The sequence below is a fragment of the Neovison vison genome, chromosome 7, assembly GCF_020171115.1.
Source record: "Neovison vison isolate M4711 chromosome 7, ASM_NN_V1, whole genome shotgun sequence".
Taxonomy (NCBI): domain Eukaryota; kingdom Metazoa; phylum Chordata; class Mammalia; order Carnivora; family Mustelidae; genus Neogale; species Neogale vison.
The window spans coordinates 181,262,203-181,286,818 of NC_058097.1; the positions used below are offsets into that span (position 1 = coordinate 181,262,203).

At 43.7% G+C, this 24,616-nt stretch overlaps 1 protein-coding gene across 1 annotated transcript in view; it reads left to right on the forward strand.

Moving 5' to 3' along the window:
• Positions 1-23,900, forward strand: part of LOC122912848 (intraflagellar transport associated protein) — a 91,161-nt gene extending 67,261 nt beyond the window's left edge. Inside the window, exon 8 of the transcript XR_006385679.1 lies at positions 23,833-23,900. The gene's annotated coding sequence lies outside the window, so the exon portion shown is untranslated. The remainder of the gene's footprint in view (positions 1-23,832) is intronic.
• The last annotated feature ends 716 nt before the right edge of the window (positions 23,901-24,616 follow it).

Below are 24,616 nucleotides of genomic sequence, written 5' to 3' on the forward strand. Positions count from 1 at the left end.
CTTAAACCAGGCAATGGGGAAGAGGCGGTAAATTAGACGTGGTCTGATTTAGTTTGGAAGATAGATGCGTACACTAATTCCAGCAGAGCTGCGCTGTCCGATGGAATAGCCACGAGCTATTGACGCTGCGTGAGGCTGCGCGAGGCTGCTGAGCACGGGAAGTGTAGCTAGGATGACCGTGGGACGGATTTTTTAAATGTTAATTTCCCTTTGATGTGAAATAAAAAGGTAATGTAATGTTTAGCATGGGGCATATAGTCAGAAACATTCTATTAACTTTGTAAGGTGACAAGTGGTAGGTGATTAGACTTATTGTGGTAACCGTTCTGCAGTGTGTACGAATGTCAAATCCCCATTTTATACACCTGAAACTAATATACTGTATGCTAATCACAAAGAAAGACAGGGCCCCGGTCTTTTTTTTTTTTTTTTTAAGTCGATATTTGATAGAGTTATTATAAAACTTTCAGGTATACATTTGAAACAATGTAGGTATGGGAATCTATTTTTTTCATCTTTAAATTTTATGACAGGTAAATACAGATCAGTTATTTTTGATGACAACTTTAGTACCTAATTTAAAATATGCTATAAATGTGAAATGCATGTTGGATTTTTGAAGAATTAACATGAAAAATTGTAGACTCTGTTCTTATTTTTTTGTGTGTAGATGACATGTTAAAATGATATGGGTCAATGCTATGGATCTCTCTGGTTAAATAAAATATTTAATTCACTGATCTCTCTTTCCCTTTTTAGTGAGGCTTCTAGAACATTTAACATTCCACACACATGGTGCATATTTCTATTTGCCAGCCCTGCTGTAGGGGGCAGCCTGTGTTGGAAAAGTGGTGTGCGCTGAAAGCTACTGGGGCAAAGTGAGTGGAGTTATTTAATCAAGAACAGAGAGCTGGGGAATCTTCATCCAGGGGTGACATCTGAGTTTGCTCGGGAGCAATCAGGAGAAGTTTTTGGTTGGATGCTGTTGGAATAGTTTGCGTAGGAGATGATAAGAGCTCGAATTAAGGCGCTGGAGGTAGAGGTGGAGGGCATGGATGTGATTAGAGGTTTGGAAGTAAAACAAGCAAGGATTATTGATTGATACGATGTGGACATGAGAGAGCGTCTGCGAGGTTAAGACAAGATTTTAACACACGATCTATGTACACACTGCCTTGAAGACAACACATCGTGATCTAATTGTTCACAAGACCGGACTCCCTTGTCTCAGCATATATGCAGCATTTTGGTGTCGTGAATAAAGAAAAGACTTCACCATTTTTAAAAAAAAATATTTATTTACTTGATAGAGAGAAAGACAGTGAGAGAAGGAACACAAGCAGGGGGAGGGGGAGAGGGGGAAGCAGGCTCTCCACTGAGTAGGGAGCCTGATGTGGGGCTTGATCCCAGGACCCTGGGATCACGACCCGAGCCGAAGGCAGAGACTTTAACCCACTGAGCCACCTAGGTGCCCCTATTAGGTCTTATTATTAAGTCTTACCAAGAATTTTCTAGAAAACCATTTCTCCATAGATGAATGGAAATCCATATTCTTCACCATGGTCTTCCCAGCCCTTATATAGTATGGGCCTTGCTTCCTTCTCCCATCCCGTCTTGAACTATCTTCTTCATTTTTTGTGATGCTATGACCAGTTGCTATTCTTTTTAATTTTTCAAACACACCACCTTGTTTCCACCACCAGCCTTTTTACTCTTGTTCTTCTTTCTGCCTGGTACCTACTGGTCTTTGTATGGCTGGATCCTCTCTTTTTTTTTTTTTTTTTAAATGTTTTATTTATTTATTTGACAGGGAGAGATCACAAATAGGCAGAGAGGCAGGCAGAGAGAGAGGAGGAAGCAGGCTCCCTGCCGAGCAGAGAGCCCCATGTGGGACTCGATCCCAGGACCCTGAGATCATGACCTGAGCCGAAAGCAGAGGCTTAATCCACTGAACCACCCAGGCGCCCCTGGATCCTCTCATTCTTCAGGTCTCAGGTGGACTGTGTCTTCCCAGAGCCCATCCCTGACCACCCTATCTAAAGTAATTCCTGTCTCACAACCTCCACCCTGTTGCTGTGCATCCCCTCACCTTGCCTTGTTTATTACCAGATGCTCCCACGAGGACACAAGCTGCAAGCGGGTATAGACTTACTCTTTTTATTGATGGAAAGGGCCTGGAGTAAAGTGGGTGTCCAATAAACATTTATTGAATGAATCAAGCCTGAAAGGATAAGTTTATTAGTTTGAATAACCTGGAGGTCCATTTCATCAAATCAGTTTGGTTAGACATACGTTGAGCAATTTTTGTAGACACCTTTTCAGTTTATATATGGGAATATACAAGCCCTTACTTCCTAGACTCATGGTAATGTGATGGCCAAGGCCAATTTGGGACGCCTCACTTGACTGAACAGAACTGTTCCGTGTTCCCTGTGCCTTCTTTTTTTCCTCACCATAACTTTGTGCAGAGTTGAGAGAATCCTGGTTCACATAGGAACTTCACCCACTTCTCAGCCGCTCTTTGGAAATTTTGTTACGATTTCTTCCATGAAAGATCCCATTCAGGAGTAATTCATGTGGGAACTGATTCGGCCAACCATCTGTGGGAAGGAGTATGGACTATTGACTACAGCCAAACTGGGAAGGGAAAGGAAAACAAGCCTGGAAGAGAGAGGTAGGAAGAGGAAAATTTCCATTTTGGTAGCTGTCTATCAAGCAGAATCCTTCAGCCCCTCATTCAAACATGTTGATACTCCTAAGAATCATCAAACTTTAAACGTGTCTTAAAGTCCAATTCCCCCATTTTCTTTATATTTTCATTTATTCCAAGTGCAGTGCAATCCACAGAAGGGTTTAAGCAGAGGAGGGACATGGTCTGACTTAGGTTTGAGGGGAGGTGGGTGGAAAGGGCGGGGTGGGCTGTATTATCCTGGGGAGGGGTAGGCATGGAGGGAGGGGGATGCAGGGCTGGGCTGGGAAGGGCCTGTTCATGGTTTTCTCTCTGGAAGTGTATGTAATCTTGTTATCCCCAGTTTTCTGAAAATATAGGCTGTTTATTGGCACAGGTCTATTTTCATCCTTTGATACTAGGCACTCAGTAGGCTTTTAGTTTAGAAAACTACATCCAGGAGACGCCTGGGTGGCTCAAGTAGGGTAAAGCCTCTGCCCTCAGCTCAGGGCATGATCCCAGGGTCCTGGGATCGAGCCCCACATCCGGCTGTCTGCTCAGCAGGGAGCCTGCCCCCCATCTCCCCACCTGCCTCTCTGCCTACTTGTGATCTCTGTCTGTCAAATAAATAAAGAAAATCTTTAAAAAAAAGAAAAGAAAAGAAAACTACATCCATAGTTCTGAGAAATTGTCTTGAGTAAATTTTTTGATTATTCTCTTCCTTTAGTTCTCTTCCTCTTTTCTTTCTTCCTAGAATGTCCACATTTCAGATGTTGAACTTCTTAGATTGCTCCTGTAACGCACTCTCTCTTTTCCTATCTTCTAGTCCCTTCTCTCCTGTTTTCCTCTTTTTGTTCTCTTTTCTGAGATCGTTTCAACTTTATCATCCACATCTTTTATTGCAGTGGGTATAGTATCTTCTTTTTGCATTTTAGACTATTTTTCAGTCCATAAAACAGTAAAACCATTTCCATGAACAGCAAAACAAAAGACAAACACCAAGAAAACACATCCTGTTCTGCCAGGAGTCGGCATCGGGCCAAGACCATCAGGACCGCGAAGGTGAAGGCGCTGTGTGTTACCCTCGGTTGTGTTGAGAAGGTGCTTCTTGAGGGGACGCACTTGTGCTTACCATGTTGAATGAACGAGCCACAGGAAGTGGGGTGAGATGTCAAGAGGGTCATGGATATTCCTGTCGTGTGTAGAAAGCGCCAGGCGTGAACATGTGGTGGCTCGGATCCCTGTTCTAGGATCCTTGATGAGGGAGGGGAGAGAAGACAGCCCAGGGTGGTGGATCTCCGGCTGCTGGCCTTAAACATGTACAAGGCACTTGTGTGTTACCCCCTAAAGCGGCTTCTTTTCCCCTTTCTGATGTTCTTGTTCCTGTTTATGGCACCACGTTGGTCGCCAAAGTTTGTTGCTTTGGCCTTGCACTACCTTTTCACTCCATTTCCTTCCCTGTATCCTGCTGTTATTCAGACCTTCGTTTTTTACTTCCCTTCTCCTGGAAGCCTCCTTCCTTCCCAGTTAGACTCTACTTGTCCCTGTTCTCGCCACTCCGGCTTGTTTTACATATTGCTTTCATATCCATCTTCATGGCATTTATCTTGTTTCAAAACTACCGGTAGCAGCTCATTGTCTATTTATTTAAAAACTCCCCAAATTAGCATTCCAGCCCTGTGTCTGTGTGTGCCCATGAAGCAGGTGAAACAGACCACCGGCAGCTGCCGAAGCTTCCTTCCACCTTCACGCTTTCCTTCTTACTGTTCTCTCTTTCTGGATGGTCACCCTTCATTTCTGCCGACTGCGTTTCTGCTCGGCCTTGAAGATGGACCCCAGAGTTCACCTCCTTCATGAAGACTTCAATCTTGCACCCAGATAAAATTTCATCTCTGATGAAAATCACCCTGATATCATCTGTCACACCGTGAGCACTTGCCTCATTCTGCCTTGAATTAGTTGTGTACACGTATCCTTCCCATTCCCGACGGTAAGCACCAGATCCCACTGTTCTTGCAGCTTTTGGAAGCACTGTTTCTTGAACATCTTGGTTCTCACCACGGGTGTCACTAACTTAACAAAATCCAGGTTGAGTGCCCTAAACACGGATCAGTGAAGATTTATTCATTCAACTAATATCTTTCTAGCATTTGCCTCCTTTTTTGCCATTTGCTATAGAAACAAATAGCTAACATCATGATTTAGTAGTCCTTTGAATTGAGGGTAAAGAAATGAATGCAAAATATCTGTACAAGCAAGGCCAGCATGTTGAGTTATTAAGAGAACAATTAGAAAAAGTAATTCCATCCAGTACGAAAGTTGGGGGGGGGGAACCCACAACGATATAATTCTAATGTTAGTAAATTTTTCCTGAACAAGTCTAAGAGGACAGTTTAGTATCAAAATAATGGCAAGACAGTACTAATGGCTATGGCACATGATACATAATTGTAATACTTTTCATGTCTATAAAAATGGCCAGTCTTTCCTGAGTTTTGTTGTTGTTGGTTCTACTTCAGAGGCCAGTGGATCATGTTCGTTTTGTGCACTTAGAATATTGACATCCCTGTTAAGATTAAAAAAAGTAAATCCAGTAACTCTCCAAATTGTGTTAATATTGGCTATATTCTCAGAAGAAATTAGCATCAATTTTAGTTTAGATTGAAAAGTCTTTTCAGAGGACGGCTTATGCGCAAGTGGCGGTAATGATGCTTGAAGTAATTAGGGTGTTTAACAACCAGGCAGAAAAAAATCACTAATTATTCTCTTCTTCCCCCTCCATTCCTGCCCCCATGAGGATGGGCAAAACCTGGGAAGGATTTGAATCCTACACAGACTGGGGCATTTTTTATTTGAAACTCTGGTCTCAGATGCCTTTGCAAAAATGATTTCCTAAATCCTTGGGTTTAAGAAGGTCAGTGTCTTGGAAAATAAAGGTCAGCTGATTCCTGAAGAGGCTTATTTATGCCTCTCTTGAAATCAGTTGGATAAAGTGTCATCCTGTAATTGATGCAGATCTGCATATATTTTCTATGTCTGTGTGTATATGTTCTTTTGCAGTGAATCTGACTTACATTCACATGTCAACAAATTTCACAGATTGGTCTGTGTGGCTGAAATGGAGTTTGTTAACCTTTTTCAGGAAAAAAAAAAAAAAACCATGGGGCATTTGTTTTTACTCGACTCTCTTCCTTTCTATTGTTCTGGGCTGTGGCTTTGCCTGTAGCATCTGTGTCTGCTTACCCCAGTCCACCGAGTGTAAGTGTAACGTAGAGAGGCACATGTTGCTTGTTGTGTTGTGTTGTGTTTAAACGACTGAACACCTGGCTGCTCTTGTGCAGGTGCACAGAGCTCTGGAGAAGGGGGTGCAGTTTAAGAAAACAGAAGAATGTATGCAAGTTGCAGAGGAGGTCTGGGGTGCTGGCCTTGAGATGCTGCTGTGTGCAGAAACACTAAGGACATGTGAACTGCCTACATGTCAGGGCCTGCGTAAAGTGCTGGTCATAGCACTTCTGGAATGTGTCTTCGCTTCCATAATGGCTTCCGTATTTGTCACCCCAAACAAGTCTATTGTATCCTATTTAGTCCTTGTCTTGAATTTGCAAGGATCACAGAGGGTTTTACCCAGATGGCAGCTGAGGGGGTCCCTTCTCATCATCCTGAAATTAAACTCTAATATGCTACATAACAGATAAATACCCAGTCTAATGCCGTCACAATAGTTCAGACTGAGAAATGAAATACCTTTTGCAGAAAGTGTGCTCCCATGTTCATGTCCCCAAAATATGACAGTTACTGCATTTTAAACAATGATTGACCAAAATAGAAAGTATGAAGAAAATACAAAGTATCACTTGAGTGTCTACTGCATGTCCAGCATTATCTCAGGTGAGATGTTGGAGAAGGAAAAAAACCCAAAAAACAAATATATACTTTATGACATTACAGAGTGGCCCATTTTGACAGGAAAGAGAAGTCAATGCAGTATCCCAGGAAATCCAGGGGTGACCAAGTGCTATGCTCGCTAGACCCACTGCTTCGAATCCTGGTTTGTTTGTTTTTTTTGCAGCAAAGAGCAGAAGTGAAGCAACTTGCTTTATAACTTTCTACAAGTTGAGCTTGATGTTCTTTTGGGGAAAGATGGCTCATCTCAATTATGTATCATCAATGACAAATAACATTTTTCTTCTGCCTTCTGCCTGTGTTATTGTTATGGTTATATTTTCTTTGCCTGTCCTGGTTCCCTGTTGGATACTTTGTCCCCAGTGGACACTTTGCTAGATCACAGATGGCACATGTTCATCATGTGGTACTGAAGGGTTGACCTCAAAGGCAAAGAAACCCTTGAAATCCGTCCCTCTCAGCCCACAAGAACAGCTTCTTTATGCCACAGTGATGAAAGCCCAAGATAACAGGGGCATTCCCACCGCTGCACCCTCTCTTGTGGGCAGCTGGCAGTTAACACAGGTGGGCGTTAGGTGCTGCCCATCTTTTGAAGGTTGTCTGTTGAGGGGAATGCCACCCCTTTGGGACCAGTGCCCTGCTTTGGCACATGGAGCTGCTTCTGAGAAGTCACCAGGTGGTGAATACCTGCCCGACTTTTCAGAAAAGCACAGGTGGCTGTCAGGAGACCCATGATCGTTCAAAGGCTGGCAGACAAGGTGGTGAGTCTTTGACGAGTGGCCGTTTGGGGGCCCACCTTGATTTTTGCATTTTTCGGGGGTCAGATTAGATGGCTGAGCAGCTGGCTTGTCTATCTCCTCCCATAAGTAGATGGGAGGGAGGCTGGGTCTGTTCAACTTGGGGAGTGCTCGGCTGATGTGCAGAAAGAAGGAAGCAAATGTTAAATGAGTCTGCCATTCGCCAAGCAAACATCGTTTCGTTTAAATTACACTCTGCTATTTTATCTTGACCCACAACCAAATGGAACTCATTGTAATACATTATCACATACAAGAGAGTGGTTCATTAATAAAGCCCCAGGATGGAGACAGGGGTAAACACTGGAAACTCCCACACGTTAGTGCCATAATGTACTACAATATTTTTCCTTTTTTTCATCAAAATCCTCCGTGTAATTAAATCTCAAGGAAGTCAGCAAACAAATTCCTCAGTTTCTTTTACTGCACTCTTTTTTAAAAAGTGAATTCATTGTTCTTCATACTAACTAACAACTCAGATAATAAATATTTATTGAGTGCTTATTATGGGCAAGGCACTGGCATTCTGCAGCGAAAGCAGGGAAAAAGACATAATGCCTATTACTGACAAATGCTAGGAGGAGTATCCGTTCGGGTGAAGTGGCGGAGAGCATTTGGGTGGGAAGGGCATGCCTTACGAAGGAGGTTTCAGGGGAGCTGGGAGTGGAACAGTAGGATGGAGCCAGTTTGCAGGGATCTGGAGAAAGTGTCTTCCTGGTTGACCCAGGCTTCAGGCTAAAACCCTCAAGGGGGAACAGACTCCGTGGTCAACGGAGCAGGAGGAAAGCCCATGTGGCTGGGGTGGAAAGAGGGGACGCAGAGGTTGTTGGAGGTGAGATCGGACAGGTCGGGGGGATCCAGAGACTGTGGGTAATGGTGGAGGCTTGGATTTCCATCTCAGTGCTATGGGAAGCCACTGGGTTACTTGTTAAACCTTTGAGGTGATTTCTAGCTTAAGAGATCCATTCTGCCTGATGGGGTTGTCCTGGGTTTGGGAGAAGAAGCACGGAAACCAGCCGAGTGGCTGGCATTGCAGTAACCCGGGTGGGAGGTGATGGTGGCAGGTGGCAGGATTCAGGACCTGCTCTGGAGGCAGAGTGGATCGGGACTCCATGAGGGCTTAGCTATAGGCAGGGTGAGTGGATGAGAGGGCCTGAGGCCAAATCTTAAATTTTTACTGTACAGGTTTCTCTTTAACCGCCCAGGGTTAAAGCCAGGATAAAGAGAAACATGTTGATAGCAGTTTGGGATTTTTCTAGAACTTCCAAACACAGCATTGCACGATATTATAGGAGGTTTTGTTCTCTCCTAAACATCATCATCTGACTTGGATGTGATATTTCTCAAGCCACATGCAATCTTCCTTCTTTTCGAGTTAAAAACCTATGGATTATTTAATAACACTCTCACTTTGAAGGGGCCCAGCCTCATTTGGATTCATCTCAGCATCTGAAAGAGGTTTTAAGCCAGTCATCTAAATATCATTGGTGCCCACAGCACCTAGCACAGACATCGGAATGGCCTAATAAATGTCTGGAATTGAATTGAAAAGGGATTTAGGGCAGTACTGCTCTGTGTGGGCTGCCGTCCTGTGTGGTTCTGTGAACTGTTTGTTCTGAGCAGTTTGCTGGAGGTCTGCGGCAAGACAAATTGGGAAATGAAGAGTCAACATTTAGAAACTTTGATTGCAATTTGAAATTGCCGTGACACCCAGGCAGCGCTTCATTCCCCCCCCTACCCCCGCCAGTAATTCGCTGTTATTCTATTTTATAAACTCTCTATCTGAGATGGATGGGAAATCAAACAGACAAACAAAACTGTCCCCCTCCCCCCCAGATAGTTTAAGAAGCACTAGTCAAGGCCAATAGACAATGTCTGTGCTTCCAGGTGCGGAAGTACAGGGAGCAACATGACATGACGTGACAGGTGGGAGGCGTTGCAGGGAAATCAAGCTGGTTCTTGCTCTTTCGCCTTTCGGCTTGTCCCCCATCACAAGCGGGTTATGGGGAGTCCAGGGCTCATGTCTTGTGTGGAACACTTGTGGGTCCCAAAAAAAGCAGAAGCAAGAAAAGACTGGGAATTCCAGGAGTCCACACTACAGGGAAGCGGGAAGCTGAGCTTGAACAGATCATGGAAAACCCATGGGTAGAGAGGACCGATTTTATCTACATCTCCTTCCAAGAAATGTTCTATAAGCTGCTCCCCGTGGGCCATTTAAAACTGTTTTTGCCATTTCAGAGAGACATAAAAGTTGGAATTGGAAGGCATTTGGAGACTGTTTAGTTCCATTCTCTCATTTTACAGATGAAGTAACTGATATCCTAAGGACATCTTTTGAGAAGAAAAAGGCCTGTAGGGTCTCAAAGCCCAGGATAAAGGACCCTCGATGATCTTTTTCACCCCAAACTGGGCTGAGGCTCTGTGCGTGGCTTTCCACAGTCCCCATTTTCCAGTGTTGTGATTTGATGAGCTTTCTTTACAAATCCACATCTCTGTGAAATTGGAGTTTGTGCACCCACTTTTAGCCTCTTGTTTTGACATAAACCAAAGTCCCACTTAGTGGTAAATTTGGCTGGAAAAATACAATTGTGTGTTACAGCAGCCTTCCTTGGTTTGCACATCTGTCGTTGGAAATATTTGCCAAGAAAACTTCATGAGGTGCCTTTGACGAGGAAAGCAAGCAACACGCCTGATTTTTCCTTGCCCCCTCTTTAATCCACTTCCAGTAGCGTTCTCCGAGCATTTCACTGTTTGATCAAGGGTCTTCAGGACTTAGTGGGGCAAGAGGAGGAGTTGTGGGATCAGGAGGAGCAGAGTTTGACTTCGGCACGTATTAGGGGATTGTGTGAATAATGTACCCTTTTTGCGCTTACTTAACTGTTCTTCGAATGGGGGTAATACTACTTCATGGTGCTGTTAGGCTTCTAAGAGATACTTGTAAGCACTTAGCAGGGCGCCTGGTACAGAATAATTACTCAGTAGTGGGATGTTGTACAGATGTTGCTTCTGATGGGGGGAGGGGTAATGAACGCAGAGGACCAGGTGACAAGATAAGCTGCCCAGTCAAGTCCAGTGTGAGGACCGCCTGTTTCTCCACTGTGACAACAGATGGAGGCATAATCCTCCTAGGAAATCTGAGAGCACATCCGGCCTGAGAGGATGCCCACCCAGCAGGAGAAGGTATTAGCAGATGAACAGCTCCCATCTGGGGTGTCCCCTCACCTCACTCAGTACCCAGGGGCTCATTTGTGGGAAGGAGGGAGATGGGCGAGGCTTTAAAAGGTTGAGGGAGATGTGGGTTAAAAATCCGGACAGAGGCCAAGGCCATTTGTTAGCAGAGGAGAATTTGGGGCTTCAAGGAGAGCCGATGTCTATAGCTGGGATTTGAGTCTGATACGGGGCTCTTGGTTTTTACCTCTGTGCCACGGAACAGAATGTTCCATCAAATGGAGCTGGATTCGCTTCACTAACATGCATGGATCTGAGCAGTTTTCTCAGTGTCTCCATGCCTTATTTTTCCTCTGGTGTAAACTGATTAATTCCTGCCGTGCAGGGTTGCTGTGATGACGAGAAAAATCAGTCTCTATCACGGTGTCTTGTAGGTGCTCGATAAAAATGGTAGCTGTTATTTTTATTATTAGTGTCTCTTCTGATTTCTATTTTTTTTTTTTAAAGATTTTATTTACTTATTTGACAGAGAGAGATCACAAGTAGGCAGAGAGGCAGGCAGAGAGAGAGAAGAGGAAGCAGGCTCCCTGCTGAGCAGAGAGCCCGATGCGGGACTCGATCCCAGGACCCTGAGATCATGACCTGAGCTGAAGACAGTGGCTTAACCCACTGAGCCACCCAGGCGCCCTCTCTTCTGATTTCTAAGGGGTACAAAGTACCTAGGAGTTGAGTGGTCCAGGGAGAGGACATGGCAGTCCTTTCCATGCTCAGGTAAGTAGAATGGTTTACTTAGACCAGCATGTCCAAAGGTGAGTTCCTCAAGTACTTGACATACTCTACAGTGAAAAGCTTCTGTGGTCAAATGTTTAAAACACATTCATTGGAATGTCATATCACACATTAGAACACTAAAGGCTCTGAGAAGTCCTGCAGTAAAGAAAACTTTTTTTTTGTTTAATCTTGTGTGGGGCATCTCCCAAACCCTGAGGTCTCATTTTCTTTTCCTTCCTCCTTTCTTTCTTCCTCCCTCTATCCCTACCTTTCAATTTTTTCTCTTTTTCTTTTCCTACTTCCCTCTCCTTCTTTCTTTTATTTTCTCCTTCCTCCCTTCTTTCCTTTTTCCCCTTCTTTCCTTCCTTGTCCCTCTCTCCTTCAGTTTCCCAGGACACCCCTACAATCCGGGGTGGAGGGGAGCTTTGACTAAGCCCTACTCTGAATGTCTGAATAACCCAACACAGGGACTCATCTCATGAGATGCCCACAGTTCTACATCATTTTTAAGTGAAAGAAAAATCGCCGAGAATAAGGTTCAATCTTACTCTTTGTCAATGTCTGAAAAATAGCTTTCTCTTTGGTGGATGAGTATGAATCTGATTAGATTTTTTTGAGCAATGTTTCTCCAACTCTCTTGTGCATGCAAGTCCTCTAGAGAAACTGTGACAATATGGATGCTGAGCTAACAGATCTGGGGTGGGACTTGAGATTACCCTAACAGGCTCTCCAGTGGTGCTTGTTAGGAAAGCGGACTCTCAGGCCTCGCCCTAAATCTCTGGAGTCAAAATATATACTTTAATGAGATCTCCAGGTAATTTGTATGTACAGAAACGTTTGAGAAGCATTGGTTCAAATCAGGGTTTCTCCAAATCTTAGCTCTATTGACATTTTGGGGCTGTCTGATGCATTGTATGTCAGATGTTTAGCAGCATCTCTGGCTTTTATCCACTAGGTGCCAGGAGCGCTCCCCTTCCAATTACAACAGGCACCATTCTCTGAAAACTGACAAGAGTGCCCTGGCTGGGCGAGGTGGGGTGGGCAAAGTTGATCTCAGTTTAGAACTGCAGGTCTAGATCCATCAAACTGTCTCATATTTCTGTTTCTGGGCCATTGGGAGATATTTTTTTTTTCCTTCTTCCTGTTAAATGGCTTGTTTCTTTAAAATTTTTTAATTGAGGTAAAATGGGCATATATCATTAGTTTCAGGTATATAAAGGGATGATTTGATATTTGTATATGTTGTGAAATGACCACCTCGGTAAGTCTAGTTAATATCCCTCACCATACAGAGTTACAATGTTTTTCTTGAGACAAGAACTTTTAAGATCTACTGTCTCAGCAAATTTCAAATAGGCAACACAGTATTATTTGCTATAGTCACTATGCTGTACGTTACATTCCCATGACTTACTTATCTTAACAACTGGAAGTTTGTAACTTTTGACCTGTTTAGAGATATTTTATTTTTTAAAAGATTTTTAAAATCTATTTATTTGACAGAGAGAAAGAGAAAGAGAGAAAGTGAGCACAAGCAGGGGGAATGGGAGAGGAAGAAGCAGGCTCCCTGCAGGGAGCCTGATGTGGGGCTCACTTCCAGGACCCCGAGATCATGGCGTGAGCCAAAGGCAACCACTTAATGGACTTAGCAACCCAGGCATCCCCCATTTGGAGATATTTTAAGTGAAATAACCAAATGATATTTTCATTTAAAATAATAATAATCGGTAACTACCAATCGGTAGTTCCCAAAGCTGTTCCACATCAGAATCACTCAGGGGAGAATGGCAGATTCAGATTCACTAGAACTGGGGTGAAACCTAGGAATTTGTATTTTTTTTTTAAATAAATATAATAGTTTAGACTTAGGTAACACAGTCTGTGTCAGGCACTGTTCTAGGAGCTTTACATACATTAAGTCATTTAATCCTTATAAAATCCTATAAAGTAGGTGCAGGTATTATCTCTAATTTAAAAATGAGGAAATCATGCCACAGAGTGTCTTCTTAAGAATAAAGAGCCAGGGGGAAAAAAAAAAAAAGGTCACAGAGCCAGTATTGGAAACTGACGGAAGCAGGGGGTGTCTGTCTACAGAGGCTGTTCCCAAGTGCTTGTGGCCCTAAGGTTGGCTGGCGTGGGGATTGCACAGCCCAGCTGTCTTATCCTCTGGATACTTATCCATATCAGCACTTAGAAAGATCAGGCCACTGTCATTTTCAGAGATCTTTCTTTATGCCAGGATTACTGGATACTTCATTTTCTCTGGGCATAGTAACATAGTTTAGCAGTTAGGACATTTTGACCTATTTCCCCCAGAAATCTGATGGAACCAATGGACTTTTCCTGCCCTTCTATTACTGCTCTCTCTTCCAAGTGCATGTCTCCTATTAGACAAAAGGTCATATCTTGAGTTTCCAAATAAAACGGGGGGGACAGAAATAATGGGTACATCCTAGTAACACTTATTGAATGAAGAAATAGTCATTTTAAAAGATCTAGATCAGTGTTCCTGAGACAGTCTACTGCAGATAACTTGTATTTGTTTTCATCTCACCTGGGGCAGAGAGATGGTGTTAATGATATGATTAATTACATTGGTGAGAGTCATGTGAAAACAAGATGAATTACTTATTATTTTAAAGTGTTTAAAAGATTTGTTTATTTGAGAGAGAGAGAGCAAGTCCACATGCTCGAGCAGGGGGCGCCGAGGAAGAGGGAGAGAGAAACTCAAGCAGAGTCCATGCTAAGTGCTGAGCCTGTCACAGAATTTAATCTCACAGCCTTGATCTCACAACCTTAATCTCAGGACACGGAGGTCACAACCCTGAGCTGACATCAAGAGTCTGACACCTAACCGACTGTGCCATCCAGGTACCCCAAGGTGAATTTTTAAAAGGCCTCTATGTAAAGTCGTTCACGAGGTCCAAATATCCAGGAACACAAGTTTCTAGGAGCATTTCCTGGAGATATTTTGAGAAATAAACTTGTTTAAAAAAAAAACTTAGAGCTAACATAAATTAGCATTTACTATGTTTCAGTGCTATAAGTTCTTCATATTAACACATTTAGTCTAACAACCCTATTGGTTGGTACTGTTATTACTAGCAGCTTACAGATGAGAAAATTGAGGCACAGGGAGGTTGTGTAACTTTCCCAAAGTCACACAGTTGGCAAGTGACAGAACTGGGATTCTAGTCCAGGTGCTCTGGCTTAGGAATTTTGTCTCTGAACCGCTCTTCCTGGATTTTGGTTGGGATTACATCAAATCACTGTAGTGATGTTGGTAGCTCTGTGCTGACCATAGCTTACACTGCCATTTTCTTTGTCCTGTATTAGTTAAAAAACATAGGGAACAGAGGATTGTTAATAAATGCTATTAGTTTGATTGGCAAGCTCCTTCGGTACATGGACTCCACAGACGTGTGTAGAAGCTATAATAAAAGGGATCCTTAATTGTCAAGATACCGGGCAAACATGCATGATGACTGTTCATGGTCCTGTAATGTTGCCCTCCCACAATATTTGGGTCAGAGAGGGCTTCCCTAGAGTGACTCAGAAGTAAATTTGAGGGGTTATGGAAATGCTAGCTAGAGATTTGGGACCAGGGAAACCTTTTCAAATCCCCATTGTCATGACAGTTGTGTCTGCTGTCTAAATAAAGCTCTTATTTGGCTCTTGGCAGAGGGTACCAATCCTCCTGATAATTGCAGGTGAACAGTTTTGTTTTTCTGCCCCCGAAAATCAGAGATGAGCAAACACGGCTAGCATCTTTCATCCCTGGTTCTTCTCCCATTCTAAGAGATGCTAAGGGTCTCGCCTCCACCTGGATGGTTCAGATGCGTTGCTCCAAGCTTTCCTGAGAGGATATGTTTTCATTGTTCTTCCTGCCCCTTTCAGCATGTTCAGAAGGAATACTGACCAAGAGTTCCAGGAACCCTGAATGTAGCAGCAGGTCCACGACAAATGCATTAAGTGCCCCAGTGTCCTCCACAGCCTGGGAGCTCTTTTTGGCAAAAAGTGTGATCTCCTTTGGAGAAGTATTTCAAAACTCCGCTGAGTTGAGACATTTTAGAAAACCCAGTCTTTCAGAATCCTTATTGGAAACATTAAAAAAAATATGAAAATCAATTAACTTCATACATGAAAAAATTCCTCATATGGTTAATCTTCCTTTATGTAATTTCTTGATTATGTTTGGAAGTAAATTGCCTTGATTATACCTTGGATGGAAAGAAATGTCTTTTAATTAATTTGAAACGTGCTATCATGATGCTGATTTGTCCCAGAGAATGATGAATTGGGTGAAAGCAGTAAGCCTCTCTGATAGGAGTGAGCTGCTGTTGAGTTTTTATTTTATTTTTGGCTGTGTGGTGGATCCAGAATCCTGATTTCTCTTTTCTTCTTCTTCTTCTTCTTTTTTAAAGATTAATTTGTTTATTTGAGAGAGAGACAGGGAAAAAACGTAAGCAGGGAGGAGTGGAAGAACGAGAGGCAGAAGGAGCCCTGACCCATACGGGGCTCAATCCAAGGATCCCAGAATCATGACCAAAGCAGAAGGCATCAGCTTAACCCACTGAGCCACCCAGGCGCCCCAGAATTCTCATTTCTTAAAGGGACAAACCAAAAGGTCTGTTTCTTATCTGGAAGCCAGGATGAGTTTTATTGGCTTTTTGGTTGTATGATCATTTGTGAGGGCACTTTGGCAACTTCTGTTTTGTTGCTTGAAGAGGACAAATTACGAAGGTCATGAACAGAGACACTGGCGACTGCGCAGCTAAGAACTCTGATCCCTTTGAATGACAGAGCTGGATGGGGAAATTATGTAACAGTACGAGACGCTACTCCTCCCTGACAGTAGTAGCTTCTCTGATTTTAACTCACTTTCACCTGAGGAACCTCTGCAGTGAGGTTAAATAACCTGACCAAACTCCCACTGTTAATGGCTTATCCCGGTTTTAAAACCAAATCTCTTTGCTTCCAAATCTATGGTCTTTTTATTTATTTTATTATTATATTATATATATTATTTATTATATTATATTTTATTATTATATTATATTATTATTATATTTTATTTTATTTTTGAAAGAAAAAAAGCTTTAAAGATAGGAAGTCCTATCTATAGTTGGTGTGTGATTAAGCCAGATGTTTACTGTACTTTGGAACATACTGAGAAGATGTTTAAACATCTTCTGAATCCTGTAATTGATTAACATACGTTGCATAATCCTCCTTGTTCTGATGGAGAAACCAAGGTCTATAATAATCAGTTGTGTTGAAGATGATCAGAATATTCCAGAATTACCATCCTTCCTGACTTAATCCCTATTTGTCTAATCCAGAACAACTAAATAGCATTCAGTTGTGTTTAATTTTTACATTGATTCCATGGTATAATATTAAAATATTTTAAAAAGCAAAAACATGGTAAGTATTCAAAACAGAGAGTTTGGAACATTTAAAAAAAAAAAAAAGAAAGAAAAACAAAGCCTCCTGGCAATCCAGTAACATCTCCACAAAGATAAAAGAGAAAACAGTTTTTTTTTTTAAATTAAGTATTAAACTAGAATGTGATGTGCATCACAGGCAATCTGCTAAGAAATTACAAAGACAGAAAGAAAACTCACACTTTTAAATTTTTTATTTTATTTGCGAGAGAGAGAGAGCAGTGTGCGAGAGAAACACAAGTGGGGGGAGGGGCAAGGAGAGAGGGAGAAGCAGCATCGTGGGACTCGATCTCAGGACGCCGGGATCATGACTTGAGTGGAAGGCAGCCGCTTAACTGACTGAGCCACCCAGGTGCCCTGAGAACTCACCCTTTTAATATAGCCAAGCAGATATAACCCATTACATACATGTTCTCAAGATAAATGATAACTAGTCCTCAAGTAAGAGGATGTGACAGCACTTTTTGCCACACATAGTTCATCCCAAATCCACCTGATAATTGGAATGACGATTTGTGTTTGCTAGGTGCCTTTATTCAAAGGAAAAGTAAATTTCTAATATCTTTATGACAGAAGGTGGATTTGTAATATGGATCCATGAAGTTAGGCTCTTACCCTTCCAGGAACGTGAGATGGGGCCCTATCTTTCTTGATGATTACGTTTCAAAGAAATGACTCCTTGGTCCTTGAGGAAACATTTCTGGGTTGTAAAATTGGCAAGAACCAGGGACAGAACAAGGGAAGAACAAGGGAGTGGGGGAAGGTCTTTTTGCATTTTCCTCACCTCAAGGAGAATTAATTTTTTTTTAAAGATTGTATTTATTTATTTGACAGAAAGAGACACAGTGAGAGAGGGAACACAAGTAGGGGGAGTGGGAGAGGGAGAAGCAGGCTTCCCGCCGAGCAGGGAGCCTGATGCGGGGCTCGATCCCAGGACCCTGAAATCATGACCTGAGCCAAAGGCAGACGCTTAACTGACTGAGCCACCGGGGCACCCCAAATTAATTTTTTTTAAAGATTATATTTGTTCATTCAACAGAGAAAGAGAGAGACAGAGAGCAAGTGACCACAAGTCGCAGAGGGAGAGAGAGAGAGGCAGGCTTCCGACCCAGCAGGGAACCCAATGCGGGGCTCGATCCCAGCACCCTGGGATCATGACCTGAGCCAAAGGCAGACGCTCAACTGACTGAACCACCCAGGTACCCCGAGAATTAATTTTTAAAAAAAAATTTCAAATTCATATTTACTGTTACAACAAGAACATCAGCATCACTTAGGAACTCGAGTTGGAGATGCAAATTCTCAGATCCCAACCCAGACCTCCCGAGCCAGCAACTCTGGGGATGGACCCAGCAATCTGTTTTCATGACCTCCTGAGGTTCCTTGAAGCCTGAGGATCTTCGCAGAGAACTGTGGACAGCAGGTCATGTGAAAAGGACGTGGGGATGGTGAAGGATTTTATCTTACTTGGATTATAATTCGAGTAAAATATATTTCAAGTAAAATTCAGCTGCACTTTGCATTAGACAGTCACCTGTTCTGCTAGCACGTTACCCTCCATTACTTGGCAAGAAATTAAGACATCTGACACAAAGATGTTAGATGAACTTGAACCAAGAGAGTCAAATATTAACAACTTGCAAAGTAGAGGGGGAACAAAAGCAAAAACATTATGAAAAAACACCAACAACCAACATTTATGTTCTTTTGTCTGTAGCATGCATTCTCTAATTTAATATATGAAGAGTTGCCTGATTTTCTGGCAAATCACAAAATTCTTAAATGAAGCCGTAAAAGCTGAGCTCAAGAGAAATGAGAGGACTATGTATGTTCTTTTATACACCCCCTCTTCAATTCACCTGCTTCTCTCCTGGGGACCAAATCTATTCTTCATCGGTCTTTGCAATTTCGGATGCAAACTGGAATCTCCTGAGGATATATTTAAAGCCAAAATAGCAGCGGAGGCTAGACGAGCAGCCAGGGAGGTGGGAAGTGAATTTTTTTGGCTCCTGAATTCCGGGGGGCAGTCTGGGCAGTGAGCCGGTGTCCCTCCTTCTCAGCAAGGGCCAGCGCCTCTGTGGACCTCAAAGAGAAGACCTTCAGATACTTTGTTGATATTCTAGGCACAGGATGCAGGAGGACTATTTGGAGCAGTTTAGAACTTTCTCATTTAAAGAGTCTGCCCTGAGCAAATATTTTTGTTTGTTTTTCCTGAGCAAATAGTTTTTATGCCGCAAAGTTGACCCATTCCTGAAAGACAGCCCTAATAAATGGGCTCCTGTGGCCCCTGAGACTAAATCAAGTTGCAAATCAGCCTCCCACTGGAAATGAAGCTGATGGAGCTTGATTTCATAGGAGTCGAAATTGCTCATGTGGCGGACCATTCCCTGGGTGCCCTGAGGCCAGGGTCCAGCTCTGCCCGGTGACCCTCATGCAAGGAGGTGCTTCTGAATAACCAGAGACCCTAGATGCTCTGGGGAAAGTCTTGCAAAGGGAGAACTTGGAATGGAAAAGCAAGTATGAGCAGCGTTGGGAGAGATGCCTGGTGATGGGAAAAGATGGTGGATGGGTTTATAGGGATCCTAACCACGTGATGGAGGAGACACCGGGACAGGAGGAGCTTGACAAAGTCAAAATTCTTTGGAAGAAAAGGTCCCCTTACTGCAGATGGGAGCTCCATGGATAAATCAGTCTTTGATTTTTCAAAGGAAACAGAAGGAGGTGATCAAAGGCTATCCCATGAGTGCAGAGTCGCTAGAACAGTGTGTAGAGGATGACCTCCTCCAACGGCACCGACTCCCCTCAGGAGGACCCCGCCCTCCTCCAATTCTAATCACCTCCCAAATGTCCCACTTCCTAATAGCATGACACTGTGGGGTAGGGACCCGGACATTGAGACCATTGCAGGATCTGTTTGCTGGAGGAGGTCATTGAGCAAAAGGATAAAGAAAACCAGGGGAGCCTGTGAAGACCGGAATTTGGGGATAGAAAAGCTTCTTTGGAAGTCCCTGATCAGTGACCTTCCCTTCTTCCTATCTGTCATCTGTCCTTGGGACCCTGTCAGCATGTCTCCTGTTCTTCTCCTGGTGGTGGTGTTTTCCTTTTGGTGGAAATCTAAGTGATCCTCAAAACCACTGTGCAAAATTCAGTAAAGATATTTTGGCTTCCGAATGTGACTTTCCATGCTCTCTTTGGCGTATTACGTGTTGCGGCTAATCCTAAACAAGGCACGAAGGAAAACACACACACACACACACGAGCCAAGGTAACTCCTGGAAACATTTGGTTCTGTCCTTTTAAGTCTTCGGTCTACCAAAGTTGACTTAAAAAAAAAAATCAACCTCTACCATTCTCTGAAGGGGTCTTGCTGAAATTAAAGCAGACAGGTCAAAATCCTCGATGTAAGACTTTTCTTTCCGTGGACTCTATGTCGCATATAGAAGACTGCACGGGAAGGAGACATTTTGCATAATATTTAATTCGTGTCTGTTTGCTTGGTAAAGCCTTATGTGACCCGTGAAGTCATCACAATAATTATAGGCACAAATGGCATATGCAGCCGTGTTACGGGGCGGGGGTAGGTGTCCTTAGCCACTAGGCTTCTACTCTGGGGAATTGCTCTTCCTGGCAATAGGGTTGTCTGCAGACATGCACAAGCCGTGGCTGGCTTTCTCTTTGCTTCAGTGCTTTGCTTTCAAGCAGCGGAGAGATTAAAAACATAAAGAACTTCACAATAGCAGAAATGGAAGGGAAATTGGGGGTCGGGAGAGTGCCTTTTGAACTGCCAGTTAGAGCTTTTATTGACTTTACCCCTCGTTCAGGCAAGTCAGCTCTTACCTTTTATAACTATTCAAGAGGGTTTCTTACTATTAGATTGAAGTTTCCTTGAGGTTGGCACCGTGCCTTCTGTTTCTCCTGTACTTCCTGTAGCACTTCTTCTAATCTTGAGGATGGTAGCAGGTACTGGGGAAAGATCTGGAGAATTTAACCGAAGAGCTGGGGGAATATTACAGGACAGGATGATGTTTTGAAATTTGTTTTAACTTAATTTTGCATTTCTCTATGCATCATCTTCTCCCTAGATGACTGAAGCATCCTCTTAACTTCTTTTTTTTTTTTTTTTTGATTTTTATTTATTTGTCAGAGAGAGAGAGGGAGAGAGAGCGAGAGAGAGCGAGCACAGGCAGGCAGAGGCAGAGGCAGAGGCAGAGGCAGAGGCAGAAGCAGGCTCCCTGCCGAGCAAGGAGCCCGATGTGGGACTCGATCCCAGGACGCTGGGATCATGACCCGAGCCGAAGGCAGCTGCTCTACCAACTGAGCCACCCAGGCGTCCCGCATCCTCTTAACTTCTTAGAGGGGTTACCAGAGGCCTGCAAAGGGAAAAAGTTAATATTCTGGATTTGGTATTTAAAGTAGTATTTTTTGATTCTGCAGCTAGATAAGGCCTCTGTCGAGCGAGGAGAAGGTTTCCTGAGCCCCTCCGCCCCCCATCAAGAGGAGGCCTCAGTGGATTAAAGCACAGAGATTTCCACACCCAGAGGCTCTTCCCTCCGCCTTCGACAGGTAGGGCAGACTTGATGTCCAGGAAGATAATAATTTGCAGGGAAAGTGGAAAATCCACAGTCTACCCCTCAGGCATGGGGTAGAAACACATGGTTTTGAATTTCTCTTTTCTGGACCTGAGACCTGGAGACCTGGGGAAAGAGAGAGAGAGAGAGTATAACACTTGCAGTGGGTTTGGGATTCTGGGTCTATCTGGGCTCTTCTGGGTTTGCAGGATCCTGTGGGTATGGTCACTAGAGGGCACCGGTCAGCACATCCCGGTTAGGTCGAGGAGGGCCTGGATCTTCTAAACCAGCTGTAATTTTCAAGTGGCCTGAAGGGACCTAAGAATTCCTCATGTCCCCAAAGCGAGCCACTCAGTTGGCCCTGGATTACAGAGCCTGACTCAGGAGCTTGGTAGAAAGGGGTTGCTTCAGTGGGCAGGGCAGCCGGTGTTGCTGAAGACAGCAGGTCAAGGCTCTCCGGCCAGGCCTCAGGGGTATGTGTGCCGCGCCAGCAAGATCTGAATGTAGATGGTCAGGCCAGCCATAGACTTCAGAGGCATCAGCAGAATGTCCAGGGAATGGGGTCAGGCCTCAGTGGTCTCCATTCCGGGGTCAGCCCAGCCTGAGCCTGCGGCAGCAGAGGTCAACCCACATCTTAAGGACCCCAGCCACCTGCCCTCTGTACCTGGAGGTCACAGAAGTCCCGTGGATCTTCCCATCCTCAAAGGAGCCATCCTAGGAGGAAGAGGGGATCAGCCTCTGAAACACTGAGCGTGTCATCCAAGTCATCCAAGCAGAGAGGTGCTACCCACAAAAACGAGATTGCTAGGCTGGACAAACATTTCTTTTTTTTTTTTTTTCCCCCTTCCTGCTGTCAACTGGGTGCGGGCCTGTGAAGGAAGCCAGATCAATTACAGAGGAATAAAAAGGCTATTTGTTTTTGCACATGTGAGTATAGCATAAGTGAATATTGATCGTGCTACAGTGTGTGTTTTGTGTTTCTTAGAATTCTGTAGGAATGAGTATCTCCCAGCTTTCTCTGTAAGCTCCCAGCTCAGACCTCTGTTTACAAAAGTGTCCGCAGGAGGCAGTGCCTCCCAAGGTGGAGGGAATGTGGGAGAAAAGCTTCCCAGCTGCTTCAGAGCGTCTGGGAGCCTGAAACAACTGGCAGGAGGTTTGGCTAGAGCTGTTAGCAAACAAACAAAACATGCTTATTCCCATAGAACAGTCCCCTACACTGCCTTCTCCTGGTCAGCCCAAATGTCTCAATTTACATTCAATGCCAACTCATCTCCAGGCAGGAGGGTAAAAGCCACTTTGAATTTAACTTTAGAAAAAAAAAAATAAGAAACTCTAAAGCTGTCAGCCACAGTATGGGAGTGAAAGAGATTCTCCAACTCCCATTGCAAATAGTGCACTTTCTCAGACACTAGGAGTGTGTGTCTGTGTGTGTATTTAGCTTTGAAAGCAAGTATTTTGAGAATTAGAAATAGCCAATTTTGAGAATGAGAAATAGCATGGACAAGGAGGACCTAGCCAGGTCCTGACAGACAATAGGGTTACTAATAATATGGGGGTAACTGTAGAAATATGGGATGACCAGATTTTTCTTGGATATTTAGTTAGCCTTCAGTCTTTACATCCACACCAGCTGCAAGGTCAAATTGCATGAGAGGATGCTATGAAGGGACCCTTGTTATTAGAAGTGTGCTGGTTGAAGTGGGGGAGGGGGCTACCATACATCTTCCTGTGCCAAGAACTTGTGCATGCTTTCAAGAAATATCACCATTAATCCTCTTACTATCCCCCCACGAAGTAGAGATTTATGAACTGATTCTATTGCTAGGAAAACTGGGCCTTCAAGAATTGAGGCGACCTGCCCAGGTCCCCAGCTTGATGGGTGGGAAGGTTTGAACTCAAATCTAGATCTGATTTAAAAGCCATGCTCTTCTGGTGATCCTGTACTGCCTCCTCTTGGGAGAGATGAGAAAATCCCCTAGGGGGAGCTAACCATTGTATTTTGTACTTCTCCTTTGTCGAAGGGATCTCCTCTACCATCTTTTAAATTAGGGGCATCTGGGTGGTTCAGTTGGTTAAGCGTCTGCCTTCAGCTCAGGTCATGATCCCAGGGTCCTGGAATCGAGTCCGCATCGGGCTCCCAGCTCAGTGGGGTGTCCGCTTCTCCCTCTGCCTGCCACTCCTCCTGCTTGTGCTTGCCTTCCCTTTCTCCCCTTCTCTGTAAAATAAACAAAATCTTAAAAAAGATTAAATTAAATACGTGTCTTCCCTTCTGAACGGGGAACAACGTGAGAGCTGGCACCGTGTCTGTTTTGGTTATTACCTGTAAAACATACGTGGCACATGGTACCATGTACACATGGTACATGCTCAAGGTTTTCACTGGCTGATTGTAAGTCATCATGTGATATTGGAACCCTAATCAAGTCTTGGGAATTCTTCTTTGCAGATAAATAAGCTTACCCATATAGGTCTTTGGTTCATCTGGAAAAATAATTCTTTTTCTCCTAAAGTTATAGGTGGCTCGTGAGATTCTTTGATATTTATACTAACTGAAAACTCCCACATGATTCATAAAAAGGTAAGAAATGTCAAAGAACAAGCAGGTTACCTGCTGGAGGGATCACTGTTAAAGTTTTCTGAGTTTTCCACTTTCTCCTCCTCCTCCTCCTCCTCCTTTCCCTCCTACAGACCAGGGTGAGATTTAGTTCTTAAACATTGGGCATAGACTTTGTGCAGCCTGGAGGATCAGAATGGTTGTGGGGCCCATGATTTGAGCTGGGTGTGTGTGTGGGAGGGGGTTCTATAGGGGAGAGGGCACTAAATAACAGCAGCTGAGATTCAGGAATGGTAATGAGTCCAATTCAGCAGGAGTCCTATTATAGCTACTAAGGAGAAACGAACAGGGGAGGGAAAGAACAGAATATATTGAACAAGAGGTGAAAATGGGAGTTCCTAAGGGTAAGCTGATTACCCGGTACTATTGCACTGTCTGATTAATGCCTTGTGTCCATCTGAAAATAAGTCTCGTCTCTCCTCATCCAGCTGATTGCTGAGCTGCAAACACAAGGATTAAGCACGTAGGGAGGGCTGGGAAGCAGGGCGTCGATGGCAATGGGGGTGGATCTTCTTTCTGCCGCTGCCATTTTTAGACAGGGACCACATGGTGGCAATGTTGCATCGTTCCTTGCAAAATCTTCACCCGCAGCTGGGCTCCAGGTAAATTCAATTGCTAAGCAATAAATTGGGAGACACAGGACCGTGTTGGTTTAACCAGCGAACATTATACTTGTATTT